The 19,962-nt window shown below is 43.7% G+C and overlaps 1 protein-coding gene across 4 annotated transcripts in view; it reads left to right on the top strand.

Moving 5' to 3' along the window:
- The window catches only part of NACC2 (NACC family member 2), a 388,129-nt gene that overhangs the window by 250,999 nt on the left and 117,168 nt on the right, over nt 1-19,962 (top strand). The gene's annotated exons all lie outside the window — the stretch shown is intronic.

Genomic DNA, 19,962 nt, shown 5'->3' with positions numbered 1-19,962 from the left:
ATCTTGAGAGACGCTCCCTTGAGCGCGCTAGTCAGGCCTCGTTTCCCATTGGACCCGTGAGCCGAGCCCTTTTCTATTAGGCACAGGCATTGAGCGCCTGCACCGCGAGCACACTCGGATGCAGGACGCCGACGGAGAAACAGCACGGCTGTGCGTTCCCGTTTTGAAAGGTAATTACCATCCAAACAGCGCGGCTTTCTAGAGACATCCGCTCTGTTTGTCCATATATACCGAGTCAGCCTATTATGCTAAATGTTACTTCCCTTCTTCTTACAGTAATACAAACCCATCGAGGATTGTACTACCTGTGCCCAACGGCTGTGTGTTTACCAGCACGGAAAGTAAGTCCCTTTTACCTATCACCCCCGGCCAATTTTAACCCAGCAAGTTTCAGGGCCCTGATGGCACCTTTTGATTGTTTTTCAGTATTCTTTGGAGCTCGAGGGAGCCCCCCTTTTTGCAGACGGAACATATGATGACCATTTGACGACGTAGGTAACCATCCACGTCCCTTTCTTGTATAATATCACCACACTTATTCACCACGTAGATATTGAATTTTGTATTCATATTACCCTGTAGGCTCTCCATTCCTTCCTGATGAAGACCCCATCATGAGGCCGCGAATTGCCCTTTAGCGTAACCGGGGTCGAAACGTAGAACTACGCCTCCATTCTACACACCATAGGAGCTAAATAAGCGATGCACTCTCGCTATCTATGTGTGATGTGATTTTGGGAACCTTTGCCCATTAATTTGACTGTAGAGGTTTTTCAATCGTCAATCTGGATGTAACAATTATGTCACAACACCTTTACCCTGTCCCCTTCACTCACTCACTTACCTTCCCCCTTTTCACTGAGAGCACCGATTTCGAATACCGAATGTAATGACATTACAATTACATGTATATACTACAATCTGTTTACTCATAACTTTGGCTGCAATTGGATCGCACTCTGACCTTGCATGATTAAAATGCCAAAATGAATGAAATGAATAAGTTGTTCCATTATTCTGACCCATTTTTAAATTCAATGGTGATTGTGTGTTTATTTTGAATTATCTGATACTTTTGAAACTCAGACCAAACCTTATTTGTACTAAAGTTCTACATAGACCGCACCAAGGACTTTAGGAAATCTTCGCAATTATTCATTGCCTTTGGCGGTCCAAACAAGGGTCTCCCTCTGTCCAAACAGGGGATCTCGAGATGGATTTCAAGTGCCATTCTGCATTGCCACCAGTTAGCAGGAAAACCTCTGGTGGGCAAGATCCGCGCTCACTCGACAAGGTCGGTGGCTTCTTCTACGGCCCTCTTTGCGGGGGTACATGTCAAGGACATCTGCAGGGCTGCTACCTGGAGCAGCGTACACACGTTCACTAAGCATTATTGCTTAGAATCCTTGCAGCAGGATGATGCGGCTGTGGGCCAAGCTGTCCTGAGAAACCTCTTCAAGTGATGGGTGAGCTTTCCTTTCTATCCCACCTTCCACGGGTGACACATTTTGTAATTTCTTGCTAATGTGATAATGTACTGCTTTACAAAATGTGTTTATGATGTTTTACTGCTTGCTATTCTGATACAAAGCATGGGAATCTATGAAAGTTCCAATACTGGGGCAAGAAAACAAGTTACTTACCTGTAACTTTGGTTCCCCAGTATTGGTAACTTTCATAGATTCCCATGCGCCCACCCACCTCCCCGGGGAAAGCTCAGCCTTCAGCAGGTATGGTGTCTAGCACTCTACGACTACGAAAATCTGAGGCTCTGAGGTTCCTTCAGGAAGGTTCTAAGGGTGAGGCTCTTCTGATTGGCTGACGCCTAGAGTTTGGTCTCTTTTACAAAAAGAGGCTGATATGTTACAAAAGGGAATGAGGCCTAGGCCTTTCCTTTCTCTTTTGTACCTACTACTATGATATTTTTTATTACCGAGACTCCCAGTCCGACGACGGGGAATGATACAAAGCATGGGAATCTATGAAAGTTACCAATACTGGGGAACCAAAGTTACAGGTAAGTAACTTGTTTTCTTACTATTCCAACTCCAGTCCCCGCAACAGTAGTGAAAGCTTTAGACTTTAAAGTCCAACGCCGCTTTACCTAATGCATGGTGTTGGAACAACTTGCATTGTAAATGGAATACGTGGTTAAGACTCATTCGTTGTTCCGTCCGCCCAACGCGTTGTTCGGCGGTTGTGGTATTTGTTGTTTCCCATCACTACAACATGCTGTGCTGTCCAGTCGCTCGGCCTCCAGGTGAGTAAGTGTAAAAAGACTAAACCATATTTGAGGAAACACCTGATCCTAAGTTTCTAAAAGAGCAAATGTTCAGTCCGTCTCGGGGAATCCTCTTTCATGTTCCATGTGCTGCGTGCTGTGCGGGAGAGTAGTCTTGAATCTGGCTCATATTTGTAGGTGACTTTTGGCAGACACCAAGGAAACATTAATGGGTCTTAAATTAGAAATATTTTTGTGTTGTGATCAAAAGACAAATTTATCCCTGTGTGGAGCCTTTACCAGTCTCGCTCCAAAAATGTTAAATAAATATTTACTGTCTAATTGTAAGTGCAACTTTAGTGAGAATCCCCAGACCAACCTTCATAAATGTTTGTTAAAGACACAGGACTTATCTAAATAGAGATGGTGGTGGTGCAGAACTCGACTGACTCCACAATATCCCCAGTGATTTTAGTTGATGAATACTTCGATTAAGTCCTATGAATTCTACATTTGTCATGAGCACTTCATGCTGATCTCTGCCAATAGCGGTACAAAAGAGGGTGGTTATGGACGGAGCATCTGAATCAATCAAACACTCACACCCAGTCAAAAGATCTGGGTTTAATCCACCATCGTTCTTTAGCCCACTCTGCCACTCCAGTTCAGACATGGGTATATGCAAATCAGTCTGACCCTGTGCTTCATGGGAACAGTCCAGCCCGAACTGCCAAGCCATGTCTTCCCTGGACCGGAAACAAGCTTCCGAGGACCGGTTTCTGTCATTCCAGCCATCTTCAGCCCTGCCTGCTTGAATACAGTGGCAAAGTGAGCAAGGGACTCATGTCTGAGCATACCCTGCTAACTTATGGCGGCCAAAAGCGGTATCTCTCCCAATAGCCAGCACTATTTTTACACGCCTGTCCTTCCCTATCCTTGGTGTATTGCAATCCGTGTTTGCGTAAGTTTGGTTTGCGCAGTGCATTACGTGTGTCCATACTATGCCACTTAACTTGTGCTCCTGGCTCAGCAGGGCCCTGAGGCTGCATGTGCGCTTGGTTGTAGGCCGCGTAGAACTTCCCTAGTGTCTGAAATGAAATGTCGCTGTGTGAAAGGGTTCATGTTGTTCCCAACAATTCTGCACACTCCACCTGTGATAGTGTATGTATGAAAATCTATGTTTTTGAAAGCAATTTTTCATGCTTTAGTATCTTTTGAATGTACTATCAGTCACTGGAATGTGCTGCCTCCTATGTTCCTAAGAGAAAGGTGTCTCTATATTAGATTTCCGCTGTTATAAAACGTTTTGAAATTACCAGCATATTTTTTATGTGAATGTGACTAACCGAGGCTGTAAGCCACCCCTCTTCGTCCACTATTCGATCCTCATTCACATTTTCTTGTGCCCACTACAGCAATGGATCCGCCCATTTCAGCCATTGGTTAATGTTGTAAATAGAATGAAGTATGCAGCAAGACACGTCTTCTTGTAGTTAGGTTGTATTTATTAAGTTACTAAGAATAAGTTAAGAAGTTAAGACACAGAGCAGTAGTTCCCCACAGCTGACCAGACCAACTGCCCATAGTAGAATCCCCAACACTACAGATAGAATACAGCTATGTAAGAAGACAGAAACACAGAGAAAGGACTAAGGAAGCTAAGAAGCAATGTAAGAATGTACAACATATCTTCCCCCCTACAAACAACAAATATGAAAACCTCAAACACGTAAGAAGATAAAGCATGGAAAACAGAAAAGAAAACATATAACACTAAGGAGGTCAAAGACCTCAAGAACTTCCAGAACAAGGAGAGAAGAATCAGGATCAAGAAGTGAAATAAGAAGATCACTACGACCACCTTCCCCCCTTAAGAGACAAAAATGAAGAGTCAGACCACTCTCTGTCTTCCATCAATGTGGCCACCAAAGACAGAAAAAGAAAGATTACTTTCTCAAACAAAAATTGTCCATCGCAGATATTAGCTGCATAGAAAATACAACAGTTCTGGAAGGATACCTCCGAAGAAAATATGAATCTTGACTTCTTTCAGACCAAAAAGTTGGATCAGAACCAGGCGTGCAGGTTCCGGGTCTATCCTTCGGGTTAAGAGCCTCAGATTGTTTTTAGGCTTCCAAAATCCTTAAAAATTTCGTTACACAGACTCTAGAGCTTCATGAACCACGGTCATGAACCCTGCCGGAGTTGAACCTCACTTCATTCTCTCCTGGTACAGGTTGTGGGAGTCTTGTCCACCACCGGTCCTGGGACGACGTCTGTCCACTCCCGGAACTCCTACCCCGGTCCTGGGACATCCTATGTCCTCTCCCGGTACCTTACAGTCCAGAGACTCTTCCGTTCCCACTCATCTCATGGTTTAACGGGTCCTGGAATTTCATTCGTCTTCTACCAGTCTAGGGACATCTTCTTGTCCCCACCCAACTCTTGGTCTAGCGGGTCCTGGAATTTGCTTCAATTGCTACCAGTCCAGGGACATCTCCTTGTCCCCAACCAACTCTTGGTCCTGGAATCTGCTTCAGTTTCTACCAGTCCAGGGACATCTCCTTGTCCCCAACCAACTCTTGGTCCTGGAATTTGCTTCACTCTCTACTAATATAGGAACATTTCTCTGTCCCCACCCATTCTCTTGTAAAATGGGTCCTGGAAATCACTTTTTCCGTCTCACCTTTGCTCTTTTAAAAACCTTCTCATGGTTCAGCGGGAACTGAAATTCATTTTTTCTCTTTCAGTCCACTGTAATTTTAAAGAACAATTGCCTCCTTAGACAACACCTTGAATCTACAGTTTTTAACTGTTGCACGGAAACATTTCTTCTAACTCATTTATCTTGAAGCTTGTTTATACACAATACTTTGACTTGCTTCAATGCCACTTCAGATTCTTCAAATTATTGTCATTTTGTAAATCATCCAACTGCATTCCTTATCTTGAAGTTAAGAGTCTAAATAGTGTCATCTCACTTAAAACTTTGAATAAACGTTTCTTTTTTTTCCTTGCTTCAAACTAATTTTCAAGTCATTTCCTCTCCCTTCAGCACTAATCTTAAAACTGTACCTTGAAAAACCACATGATGGCACTGTTAGCAAAGAATTAACAGGCTTAATTTTGCCTCGTTTGTGCCAAGGTCAGTCTGCCGGTGAAAGTCCTCTAGTCAGCACTACGCGCCATACTCATCTGGCGTTGCGTTATGCCTCGGAGACTCCGTTGCTACGGAAACCCAAATGCACTGCGTGCTATTACGCAGTGACGAGCTCCAAGCCCAGTGACGCGCTCCAAGCCCTGTGAAGCTCTGTGACACGCTTCGAGGTCGAAGGGCGGATGACACCACAATGCAGGAAGCCGGAATGAAGACTCGGCTTCTCCACCATGCAACCAGCAGATTCCATTACGTCATCAGACTACAGATGATTTCCCAGAGGAAGGATCTCTCTGTACATGAGGAGCACGGCAGTTGGCAGTTGAAGCTTGGTAAGTTTGCCCAGCCAAGTTATCCTTTAAAACACCCGATTTAATTTTCATTCTTCACACAGTGTTTTCCTTGCAAATGGCAGGCCCATTAATAATTCGACACAATAGCAATTTACTAGAAAGTCACTCGTTTTTTTTTTTTTTTAATTGTGGCTAAAGACTTTACTGCGAAGGTATTGAAATAGCAAAGGTTGAACAAATGAGGAATACTTCTGGCATATCATTATTTCCCAGTCTTAAGGATGTCTTCAAAAATTGTCAAAATTATTTTAAAATAATTGCTGCAGGGGCAGTTACTTGACAGATTAACCTTAGTTGGCATAACATTCCTGTTAAGACTTCTTCAATGCCAAACATAGCTTTATGTTACATATTCCTCTTAAATTTCTGTTTTACTCAGGGTTGATTAAATGTTAAATTTCACGCGTTTGCACAGTCTCTTATCACATTTCACGGATGTCTTCTCAATGTTTAGAATTACTTTTAAATAACTGCTGCAGAGGCACAGTCTCTTATCACATTTTCACATTACTCACAGTTGCTAATAGTAATTTTCACGCGTTACTCAGGATTGATTTGCAGCTTGACTTGATGATTTTCTTCTGACTTGCGGTTGCTTTTTCCACGCGTTTCACAGTACTAACTTGCGACTTCTTGGTTGATTTCCTTGAAATTGCTTCTCCTCTTGTTTCTTGTCGCAGTTAGGTGGGTTCTTTTTAGTGAGGCACTGCTCTGGTCTTCCTGGTCTTTTTCTTCGGTCTGCTTCTGGTCTGGTCAGCTTCAAACGTCGCCAAAATGTTGTAAATAGAATGAAGTATGCAGCAAGACACGTCTTCTTGTAGTTAGGTTGTATTTATTAAGTTACTAAGAATAAGTTAAGAAGTTAAGACACAGAGCAGTAGTTCCCCACAGCTGACCAGACCAACTGCCCATAGTAGAATCCCCAACACTACAGATAGAATACAGCTATGTAAGAAGACAGAAACACAGAGAAAGGACTAAGGAAGCTAAGAAGCAATGTAAGAATGTACAACAGTTAACTTCCTTGACTGTGAGTGATGGCATTCCGCCATGTCACAAAGGGCACTGCCATGTCACAAAGGGCACATCCTCGCACAAAGTAGTTCCCTGTACACCAGGTGGATACTATTACAATGTGTGCTTTTTTAGACTATTTTGTTTAATGTATTGGCAGAGGTGCACCAGCTTCCCTAACAATAACATTCTGCAAAACAAGCATTGACAAAGCCAACAGGCTGGCAGCCAATTCCAGACCTTTGGCTTTGTCAAAGCGTGTCTTCTAGTCCTCTTCTCTACTTAGTCTACGAACTTGTTAGTTTTTTGGGCTAAAAGACCTTCTGTTTCTGACTCTCCTGTCCTTGCTGGGGCTCATCAAAACTATCCAGTGCATTAGCACTCATTCAGCGTTCATGTGGGGCTAATGATGGTGCCTTTCGTACGGATGTAGACTATGCAGTTACCTCACAATAATGCACAGTTCAACGGTCGCTTATCTACCAAACAACTGTTACACCGCTGCCCCAGCGTCCTGCCCCCTATAGAGCTCACCCCTTAACTTGCAGGTGGTGAGTGTGGGAATCACCCGTGCTGCTGAAAGGAGGGAAGCGATCTGTATGTTAAAGCCACCTGCCGTTCCGTGGCATACGCCTCGTGTGAGCTTGCACCAACAGCACGCGCAGCATCCCTGCTGACGGAGTCGGACACGAATAATTTAGAGAAGGATATTTTCAAATACTTTAAGAAGTGGAATAAGGACACCAAATAATAATCCTGTCCTCAAATATTGGTGGTGGTATACCCAGGCCTCTCCTCGGATTTTCACGGGGAGCACTTCTAGGAGCTAGAGCCATCTGGGCATCCTCTGAGTGGCGCGTGGAGTGTCACGGTGCAGGAATGCCGACATAGCTCAATAGTTGTGGCGAGGGGGTGTCTAGGCCCCTCCTACTACATGTCGCCTGGACTTCAAGAGCCGCAGCTTTTGCAGAGATTGCACCGTCAGACTCAGGCAGTTCAAACACAGACTTCGCGTGGAATGAAGGCCCGTTGTTTATGCCTCTTGCGTCATCTCAGGATCCGTCAGTATTCCTGACTCGTGCGTAATGCTGACTCACGTGCCCAATGCTGACTCACGTGCCCCAGAAGGAACGGCAGACACCGCCAGCTCCTCAGTACTGGGCAATGAGCCGGCGCAGGGCGCCGCGACGCTTCGGGTGTCTCCGAAGCGCTGTTAGATGACCTTTAATGCATTCACTCATTCACGTACTCTAGGTGCGGTAACCACGGAGCCACGCACGTGATGCGATGCTGGTCGGAAAGAAAATGCTTTTTGCAAGAGGCGTAAAAGCTTCAACGTGTCTGTTTTGGTGCGTAACGGATATGACTTCATGTCCGTAATTGAATTTCGCGCTAACACGTTTTCCACCCAAACAGACCGCGCTAATGGCGTCTGCAGCCATTGCGCCTGGAGTGTTTCTCTTCTAGCTCTCAGCCAGCCTTCAACTCAGAAGCTTTTATTAGATTGGTTAAATTACATTTTACAGAAATAATTGCATTTCAGTTATGGCGTTGCCTCTCCCGCCCTCTCTCCTGCCTCCTTTTTACACATCTTTCACTCGATACTCTGAAAAGCCCCGTGATTGACTGCTGGTTGCTGCTTGTTTTCTCGCAGTGATCATGTTTGTAGTCGGTGGCAGGAGTGTGACGAAGATGTAATTAAAATCGCTTGCTTTCTTACTGATCGAGTTTGTGTCTCAGTTGAAAATGAATGTATTTCTTTATGAAATGCAAACCCCTCTAGCATTCGGATAAGGTGTCATTGTTTGAATGGTCATGGGTTTATGACGTTATCTGTGATGTGTAAAACAAAGCAGTCCAGGGTGGATTGCCTGATTAATCTCAGCCACTGGCAGTTACTCGGGCTGCAATCTCAGTGCAACCGCGCCACTTCAGAGAGGAGCCGGGCCAATGAAAAGCAACCTGGGCTCTGCGCTGACAGGAACAGTCCAATCAAACTGCCTGCCCCCACCGAGCTGGAACACAAGCAACCCTAGCGTGGTTTTGGCCTAGTTAGGCCACGCCCATTCGGTGTTGCTTAAGTTCTGTGGCATAGTGAGCATGGCACCCATGTCCTAGGCACGCCCTTTGCAATGCATCAAACCCTGGAAAACAGAGTGCTGGGTGGAATACTGGAATTCATCTCAATCACTGGTAATTTATTACTCAGGGCTTCATACTAGTCCATATTCTTGCCCACCACGGCATAGAATCAGCTGTATGCAAATCGACCTTGGTCCTGCTTCAATAGGAACGGTCCAGCCTGAACCATCAAGCCACCTCTCCTCTGAACGGGAGTGCCAGCAAACAGACCGGGCGTGGCCTGGCTAGGCCTCATTAGTGAGGTATTGCTTGAGTCCTGTGGCACAGTGAGCACGGAACCAGAGTGTCGGCACACCCATTACACTGAAGAAAGCACAAGAGTGATGGGTGAAGTGCCTGAATTAGTCTTAGCTGCTGTTAATAAGTTGGATTCGCATCCTAGTCCATATTGTTTTTGCTCACCATGCCACCTCTCACAGGAACCAGCCATATGCAAATCAGCATTGGTTGTGCTCCAATAGGAACCATTCCGTCCAAACTGCCAAGGCAGGTGCCGTCGGAACTGGCACACAATCTACCTCGGACTGGGTTCAGCCTAAATGGGCCTCGCCATATAGCTGGAGTCCTGGGGCACAATGAACACCGTCCCCACGACTAGCCATACATTTTGCACTTAGGGCTTTGTACTCAGGAAAAAAAATGATGGGTGGAATGCTTAAATTAATCTCAGCCATTGGTAATTAATCAGGGTACCAGTCCGTCAATGTTTTGCCCACCATGCCACCTCAGACTGAATCAGTGGTATGCAAAGCATCCTTGGTCCTGCTGCAGTAGGCACTGCCCAGACCGAACTGCCAGGCCACGTCTCCACACAAAGGGAACACAATCAACCCGTGATCTGTTTTGGCCTATTGAGATACTGTAAGTGAAGTACAGTTTGAGTCCTGTTGCACTGATGAGAAGTAGCAAGTCCGGAACTGTTTGGGGTTGCTGTGTTCCCATCTGGAGAGGGCCTTTTCTGGCAAGTTTGAGATGGACTGTTCCAATGAGGAGCAGGGTAAGTACTTATTTGCATAAGATAGCCTCTGTTTAGAGAGGCACAGTGGGCTTAAAAAGATAGTGAAACCATACCAAGAGCATTTGCTAGTAGTTTACACAATTTGCAAGCTGCCCTCTCGTCGCCTTTTGTGTGTTTGAAGTAACACCATGTGTGACCAAGTGTTTGCTCAAACTTGAGTCCTTTGCCCACTGTGCTAAGGGTCCTGAGCCATACCTCACTGACAAGGTCTAATAAGGTGGAAACCAGTCTTGGGTTGCTTGTGTCCTCGCCTGGAGCGAGCGTGCGTGGCAGCTCAGAATGGACTTTTCCCGCAGGGGCGGTACTAATTTACTTCAGACCTTGAAAACCAAGGAGAGAGGCCCCCCTACTCGAAAGGGACAGGGCACCAACAGATTGAATAGTCAAAAATCAATTCTTCCTTTTCAGATACTTAATCGACCATACACTCATATCCAAATATCCATTATTGTGTCATACAGTCACCCACACCTCATCAAGGGAACACACTTCTCAGGATGTCAAAGCACTTATGCGATTGTTTAATAAAAAAATCCAACAGTGATTTGATAAAAAAATCCAACAGTGATTTGATAAAAACATACATGAATAAAAAAAAAAAGGGCATTCTGGGAGTAGCAGCCGTTGTACTACTACAAATCCTGCCTGCCACCCTGAAGAGAGACCAACAAAAGGTGGTGGGACGAATGCTTACAAATAGTCTAAACCACTGGTAGTCGCTATGGGTAGCTCACCAACCCACCAACCAGGCACACTCCATCAGAATCAGAATTATACACCAAACCACTACCAGCATGAGGTGAGAGGATAACCTTCCATAGTGGGATCCAAAGCCTATCCTAGACCATCCTAAGCATATTATAAAGCTTTGGCAACAATCCGTATTCAGATAGCAGCGCGGTCAAGCAGGACCTAAAAAAGAGTGAAGGACGATGTTCAGGGGTCAATACCAGTGCAGATGGGGTTTACAGCATTGTATAACAGTAAAAGGTTCAAATTATCCGTCACATCTCAAACACAACCCACTGGAGTTTGTGGATGGAACACTGAGCAAATGCAAGGGTACTGAGGAGCTCACGGCCCAGAAGAGGGCTGTAGCTGAAACGTGTCAGCCTGAGAGATTAATGCAGCTTGCTGTTTGTATTGCACTTTAAAGAATTGTTACGCGTTGGGAACATATGGACTGGTGACGGATCAGAACAATAAAGAAAAAAGTTTACAACTCACGAGTGACAGTGTTTGAGGAGTTTGTGCCTTGGTACAATGGGTCCTGGAGAAGACCACGTAGTTGCCGGTGGTGAAGTTTTAGCGGCGATGCCACAACACTCCCCTTAAAATTCAAGGACTTCATCTCTGTCAAAGGGCCGGCATTCAAAAATCTGAAGTAATCCATTTATTTCAAAGGCAGCAATTGTATAAACTAGGAATGCATTTCGGCTGTTGCAGAGAGATTAAGTCTTTGAATATTATATATATATATTTATATATAAGAGCAACTTTCGATCTCCCAACTTCGGTCCGGCGATACGAGAGATCCGGACTTCAGAATTAAGTGGCAAAAAGGTTTTTATTTGATGAAAAAAGCCATTACGATGGGTTTCGGACAACACCGTATCCTTGATGGCATGCGTAAATGTAGTCCGCTTCTACTTTTTATATTTTTTTACGTCACCTCCCATGTGTCACCTGTTATATAGACATAAACAAAATGTGTACATGCACAATAAATGGTCTGTTTTCTTATCGCCAATTGCTGACTTGCGTTTTGCACATGGATTTTTTAAAACCTGATTGAATTTTAAAACTTGAAAAGATTTTTATTTAACACGGTCTCAAAATATAATAAATTCATGATTATATTAAAAACCATCAGACTCTTCATGTTCATTATGTCGATCATACAAGAAAATGCACAATTAACATTTCTAAAATCTCATTGAAATTGTGTTGTCAGAACTGTGTATACATTTTAAATACATGTATAAATATATAAATAAATACCCCCTTATTTACATGTTATTAATACATTATTTTATAAAACTACCTAGCTAAATTTTTGCCAATATTTCTGCTTGAAAGCATATATTTGGTTCTGGATATATATATATATATATATATATATCTCGCCAGTAGGTAGTTATAGTTAGGATTATTTTCAATGCAAAATTTCAACATTCTATTGTGAATAACTTTGGCGCCGGTTGAGGAATCTGCCTGAAAATTTCCTCAAATTTGCCTTGCGGCACCCCAGTCCTTCCCTGAAAGTTTGGGGGGGATTTGTCAAGCGGGGGCCGCGATAAAAGGGGGGTCCCAAAACGTGTTTTCCCCATGTTAATTTCCATAGGGCGGTCAACCTCACTTTTAGCCCGAACGGCTGAATGGATTTCTACCAAACTTGGCAAAATTGTAGGGACTGGTAGCCCGATGTGCCTTTGCTATGTCTCAAGATATGTGCTCCAGCGAATTAGTGAATTTTGAGTAATTTAGTTTCAAAAAAATATATATATATCTATGGCCGCGCCCCGGTACGCGCACCAGGGCGCTAACCAGCGCGCTACGCGAGTTCGCTCGCGGAAACCTGATTGGCTCTCGGGTGTCTGTAAACATTCCAAACAGTCCGGAGCGGCCGCCATCTTGTGTCTCGCTAGGATCGAGACACAAGAGGTGGCAAAAACAAAGGGGGAAATGACCATAAGGGGGCAGAGTAGACCCCTCCTGACCCCCTAGGTTTAATGTGGGGGCTATAAAAGGGCCCCGCGGGGCAAAAAAAAAAATAATTTTTTTTTTGATTTGCGCGGGGGGAGCGCCCGGTACGCGCACCGTGGAGCGTACCGGGAAGCGTTCCATGGGAAAAAAGAATGATAGTTTTTAAAAAATGTAGCCTTTTTTTTTATAATTTGGAGGTAGTTCTAAAAAGAACTGTTTTTTTTCTTTTTGTTTTATATTTTTTTAATGTTTTTTGAACATTTTGTACTTTTTTTGGCTTATGAACTATTTTATATTTTTTTTGTTATTTTTATGGAGAGAAACAAAAAATAGGGAATTGAAAATGGCTCAACTGGAGCAAAAAAAAATCAGGAAAAAATTAGGGGTTTTTGGGGCAATTGTGGTTGTCACCAGCAAGGAGGATGAGCTTTATGCTCTGTTCACCATAGGAGATGGTCTTACCACAAAAAATACATGTAATTCGGAATTCCCCAAAGCGTGGTTGTATGCAAGGGATCGTCTCCCTTGTCTCTGGTCCCGATGGAGTGAGTTGCTTTCTTTTGGAGGTGGTGGTTGTAGATTGGGGAGGGTTACTGTCCAGTTCTCTCACCTCTGCAGCAGAATAGTTGTTTGGATGCTTGCGCTGCATGTGCCTAATCATGGTATTATTACCAAAAGAATATTTTTTGTTAGGGTTCCCCCTTGAAAGTTCCATGTCCCAGATTAGGCAAGTCACCTTGGGCGCATTGACTTTTTTCTTGCCCTCTGGGATTGAAAAAAACTCCCATACGCTGTGCTGCCTCGGCTTGTATGGGGTATTGTCTTCTGGCAGCCACCTTCTCCCTTCCTCCTCCTCCTCCTCCTCCTCTTCTTGACCACCAATGTAATGTTGTGGTGGTCCTCTTGATGGTGGTGGTGGTGGTGCAGATGCTCCAGCTGCTGCTGCTACTGTAGCCATTTTAAAGTACAACATTTTTTTCAAAGATGTTCAAACAGGTCTTCCTCAGTCAAAGGACAAAGTCAGAATAAGGAAAAAAGGTGGGGTCTTTCATCATTTGGGAAAAAAAACCTGTCCTGATCCAATGAAAAGTGTTATTTTTAGGTCACATGACCCGACGCGCTTACGCGACGTGTGCCCGGGGGCGCGCCACGGGGATGCGCCGTGTAAGCGCGTCAGATGATTACGTTGCGCGATCGTGTTCGCTCGAGTATTTCCGGGTGCGCTTACGCCGTACGTATCACGCAGACGCGGCTACGCGATACGTCATGATGTTTTCGTTCGCGGCAATAGCGCTAACGGGACGCTCACCGGTGCGCGACCTGGGCGCTCTGAAAAAATGTGCTTTCCAGTGCGCTCACCGGGGCGCGCCCCGGGAGCGCACCAGGGCAAAAAAAAAATAATAATTATTATTATATAAATATACAATATAGGATTCATTATAAAAAATATTACATTTCATAGGTTTGAGGCCCTATGTATAGTTAGGAATTAGCATTTAAAAAAACTATGAAATTCACTGAAAAAACCATAGGTTTCACACCAGTTATAGTTAGGAATTAGCATTTAAAAAACCTATTAAATTCACTGAAAAAACCATAGGTTTCACACCAGTTATAGTTAGCAGGAAGTTTTACTCTCTTAAAACCATTGAAATTCCCACGTTATAGTTAGTTGGACTCACTATAACTTGCGCGTGCAATGCACTGCTGATGACGTCACATATTACATCACTCATGACATGGTCAGTGACATCACTCATGACATCACTGATGACACCATCCTTGTGACAGACCTCCTTTCACTGTAATGTAACCCATGAAACACATATTGAAAAATATAAATTAAAATTAAAAAAAAATAGATACCCATACCAGTTACAATAACCAATTCAATAATTCCACCATCTATATACACATCCACTCATTCACCAACAGTTCTATATAGTCACTCATACATATACTCACTCATCATATGTAGTGATTCACCTATACATCCTGTTACACACCGACAGTCATCCAAAAGTTACTCTCACACATACTCACACATGCAAGTAAACTATTGAACATCCGTTTATTTGCATATACAGCTATACACACACTACCACCTTACTTCTAAGGAAACTTACACATACTTACTCCCTTAAACAATCACTTATAGAAACACATAATTATTTAAACAGGAACTCTTTCAATATCTCACTCTCACATATACTCACTTATATACATCAATACTCACATATACTAAATTAAAACATATGTAGTTACTGATAAAGACACTAGTGAGACAGTCATTCACTCACTAACACCCACATATACACACTCATCCACCCATACAGTCCTGCACATATGCTGTCTTCAAAACACATACAAAGAGAGAGTTAGTCATTCATGCATCTATCTGATAAGTAATTCCCCCACGAAACCATACAAACACTCATACTGATTCTAAAAAACATCTAATAACCCATATACCTACACATGTACCTACTCACCAACCTATGCAGCCACTTAGACACAAAGTGAAACACTAATACATATATAAATATTTAAACATTACTCACTAATATATGTATTCACTAAGAAACACTTAATAAGCCAGTTAACTAATCAATTTTTATTAACCACATCGCTGCTGTGGTTATTTTTCCCCTGTGCTGGGAATTGCCATTTTGCTGGTGTCATGACGAGCTCAGCTCGTCATCAGCACAGCTCAACTGTGCCTCTTGACGAGCTGAGCTCGTCATGAGCATGGAAGGGGTTAAAGAAACATCCATTTAGACACTTATTTAAACATTTATTCTTCCATCAACTTTTACATATACATATATAAAACAAATTTATTTTTCAAAAAGACACACATTTACTGGATGGTGTCATCAGTGATGTCATGAGTGATGTCACTGACCATGTCATGAGTGATGTAATATGTGACGTCATCAGCAGTGTAAACATGTAAGCGGATTGTAAATACACAATTTGTACTTAGTCTTTGCGTATGAGAACCAAGGCTAGCAGTAACTGTGCCTCTTTTACTGACAGACTTGTTTTTCATAAGCACAGACTATTCGTACAAAGTGTGTGTTTACGATCCGCTTGCAGGTTTTCAAAACCTATAAATAAAAGGCATTGTCATTTACAATGCCTAGAGCTCAAACTCTCGCAAATGCGAAACCTAGTGCATTGCAAATGCTTGTGATCCTTTGTTCTCAAGTTTATAGACAACGCTCTGCAACATGTGCATTAACTCACTGAGCTATCAACATAATTTACTAAAATTTGACCCACAGATTCTGCGAAAAAATATTGTTAGCAAGACAATGATATGGAACGTATACAATACATGCATTTTCTGTTTATGCAGCTTTCGAAAAGACATCAAAAATAACATGACTGGGCGAAATCCTAGACCTCTCCTTACAAATATTAGTACAGTGCATCAAAGTGCTCGCACTGTTCCAAGGCACTTTAACAATGGAAACTGCAGTGCAGTACATACATGTACGCATAAATAACCTATAGTTGTGTATATCGGTGTTGTATTGCAACATTCGTGCAGAGTTTCGGTACCTTGACAGGGTCGCACAGTGCTGATTTATAGTGTGTTGGTTTGATGTACATGCATGGCACACAACTGAATAAAGGCAATTTGTGTTATTCTGCCATGAGCCATCGAAGCGGTACATAAGGAGAAGGTAAAATCTGGGTACTGGGTCGCTAATCTTGGGTTAAAAAATTACTAATCTCGGTTTTCCAGCTTCTCCTTAACGTGTGACCCTGGGCAAACACTCATCTGCTCAGAACTCAATAACTCAGCTAGGACTGCAAGACTGCGCTGCTTGCTGAGAGGTAGTCAGGGAAGGGGGTGGGAGAGTTGGTGGTTGGAAGGTGTGTGTCTGCATGGTGGGGGGGGGGGTTAAAAGCCTCTACAGGTCATTTCAACATTTCTAAAATGGGAGCCTCCACTCTAGCTAGGGGCATGTTGTGCTAATCTTCTCTAGTCCATCTCCTGGATCTGGTTCCCCATCCGTGCATTATGGGAATGGATATCGGAGAGCAAGCTAAACAGGTAGGAGAGTATCTATAATGCAGCCCAGGGCTTTAAGTGGGCCGGGTCTCACCGGTGCTAAGCACCGGTAGTTTTTTAAAGGGGGCCTCGAAATGGGTCTCTAGCGGGCTCTGTTTTGTGCCCTGGCACAGGTGGTCCCTTTTTTTCCGGACTGCAGTGATAGCAGTCACATCAACGTGTGCCTGCTCACACTGCTCACTTCTCACTAATGGAGAAGTTACGGCATGATGTCACCCAGGTGAGCGTTGCAGGGGAAGGGAAATCCTTTAAAGAGTTCATTTCTCTCTGGATTTCCCTTCTCCTTTTGAAACTCTGGAGCAGCATCATCGTGGTGTCACCAGGGCTTTTTCAATATTTTATACAACAAGCCATAGTTGCTGCTTATTTATCTTATGCAACTAACAACCATTGACAACGCCAATAGTCCTGACTTGTTGTAGGTATGATGTTACTTGTATCATATATCTGGATAAAGCAAAACAAGGGGATGATGGACGGAGTGTTGAACATTGCAAGCACTCCCCCAAAGTCAAGTGATCTGGCTTTAATCCATCATCATTCTTTAGCTCACTCCACCACCCCAGTACAGACATGGCCATATGCAAATCAGTCTGACCCTGTGCCTCATGTGAACAGTACAGTCCGAACTGCCAAGCCATGTCTTCTCTGGACCGGAAACAAGCATCCTGGGACAGGTTTCGGGGTAACATCCCTCATCCGCCAGGCTAGCTTGAATCCAGTGGCAAAGTGAGCAAGGGACCCACGTCTGGGCATACCCTGCCAACTTAGGGTGGACAAAGCAAAACCAAAGGGGATGATGGATGGAGTGTTTAACAATGCAAGCGCTCACACCCAGTCAACTGATCTGGGTTTAATCCATCATCATTCTTTAGTCCCAGGATGCTTGTTTCCGGGCTGGACTGTTTCCATGAGGCAGCTGTAATGCATGTTGTCTCCTTTGTGCTTGATTTAAAGTTAGATGTGGGTGTGTTAGTAGGTCCTCCTAGGAAGAGTTAATTGGAATTTCCAAGCTTGGTCCTGCCGAGTACGGGTCTTTACCTAGAATTGCTTAATAGGTGAATTGTTTGTCGGCTCCTGGGTCGGAGAGGGGACCTCCCTTTTGTCGTGGCTCCCCTTAAGTAACTAGGAGGGAAAACATACATCAGAAGAGAAGAACATCCATATGCAGAACTCCCAATCCAATACCTCTGCCATCCTAGAATTCAAGAGGAGTAGCCTTTCAGATTTTTGAAGCCTAAAGCCATCTCTTGAGGACGAGTTTAGTGTGGCCACTTTATTGTAGAAGCTCTGCTGAGTTATTTTAGGGTCGGTTTGTAATTGTATATCTTTGTACTTATTTATGTAGTATTGCATTGCATGAACCTAGCCGAAAGGCAGTAGAGCAGTTTACATGGCCAAAGGCAAAGATTCAGCCACTGAGTGATTGGAAGGGTAGCAAGACTCTGTGACTAGAATTTATAGGGCTGATTCAAAAAGGTGCGTTGCACGTTTTTAGTAAGTTTACACTTTGTTGTACTTTTACTGCTTTCGGTAATCACATATTTGGAGTGTAAAATAATTACAAAAGTGGAAGTTCCATGTCGTCGCCCACAGAAAAATGCAATGGACTTACTTCTGTGTAGGTGGGTGGCGTCCCTCCCTAAACACCACACAGACCCTCCCTAAACCCCTCTTACTCCTCTTTAATCCCACCCAAGTTAGTAGCAAGTTTGTCCCTTTTCCCACGCCCTCCCCTGTGTCTCTCCCACATATTACAAAAATGTATACTTACATGTGCGGAGGCTCCGCAGTCGGGGCAGAGATTAACGCACATATAAGTAAAGGCAAAATTTATATTTTGTAGTACGTTTTGTAGACCTTCCAAATGTACTACAGAGTGCACTTTGAGAATCAGGCCCATAGTGTTTTTAGGTTGAGCATTCAAGACCTCTTGTATATACTTTAGTATATACTTGTATGTGGAGAACAGCCCTAGGACTTGTCTGCTTCCGCTTTGGGACTTTTGTTCTGGCAACTGCCTCTATTTCCCTTTCTTGGTAGAAAACGACCAGCAGAGGTCAGGAAAATACCAGAATCACTTTAGCATTCTCTAGATTCCATTCCATTGAAATTGTCTTCCACGAGCACCCGTAGACAATGTTTTTTTCAAATCTTGTATGTTCAAAGGCCCTGATTTTATATTAAAAACAGAGCTTGGACTATACCCTTTCCTGCTGAAAGGCAATATTTCTCTCCATGTGTTCCCATACCTGGCATGTCACGCAGTTTGGTGCTTACTTTCCCTCCATGTTAAAGAACAGTAGATGTTTCAGCACTCAGGCTAATGTCCTGCATAGCTAAATACATATAAGGTCCCAAAGGCGAGACTGATTGCATTGCAAATGCTGAGGCGAGGATGTCATTCCAGATAAGGATGCAAAAGTGAAGAAGGGAACAGCCTGTTTGCACTTCCTCTGTACTAGTTCTGTAGCTGAAGCACTTGCATGTTTGTTGAAGCAATGATGCTTCTTTCTCTCTTGAATCAGTTTCCCTGCTGTTTTCCGGGGCTAACTCCCCTGGCACCACTGAGGTGCTGTCAAGTCCTGAGGAAGTTTCTTCCAGGATGGGTCAAAAGCCAGTCAGGTAGAGGATGGAATCTTCATCACATTTTAGGTCCCTGGGTACAGCATTCTGTACCTAACTCTAGTCATGGCTTTATCCTTGCATCAACTTTAACTCTATTCCGGCTTCCACTCTTCACACAACTGTTACATCATAATTCTCTCCCAGCATTCCAGACATCAGCTCAGATATACAGGGCATGGTGACGTACAGTATACTACACATGATGCCTCATTGCGTTGTCTGTCTGTCTGCCTGCCTCCTGCGGTGCCCCGCGCTCTCTGCTCATCGTCTCTGCCCAAACTCATTCTTCCCCTCTATATTGCAGCATCTTGTCCCTAGCCAGCCTGCACCTCTCTTGTCCTGACCCAGCATGCCCTTGTCTTTCACCAGTCCTTCCTCCACTTCTCTTCTCAAATCCTGCCTACCTTTCCCCCTTGTATCCCTAGGCGATGATAAGGGTCTAGTGCAGGCTATAGGAGTGGCAAGGCTATTGCAGTGTTAGCATCTGAGTTGAAACCAGCAACATCCCATCCAGCCTAGGTTATTTCAGGTTATGGAGGATTTAAAGTAAATCTGAGAATTTTTATAATGCAGCAACGTGAACCAGCTTGTCTAGAGCTACTTGTCTCATTGAGATCTGTCTATATCTATAGATAGATC

This window comes from Lissotriton vulgaris, chromosome 5, assembly GCF_964263255.1.
Source record: "Lissotriton vulgaris chromosome 5, aLisVul1.2, whole genome shotgun sequence".
Taxonomy (NCBI): domain Eukaryota; kingdom Metazoa; phylum Chordata; class Amphibia; order Caudata; family Salamandridae; genus Lissotriton; species Lissotriton vulgaris.
This window is presented reverse-complemented; position numbering and strand designations above follow the sequence as displayed.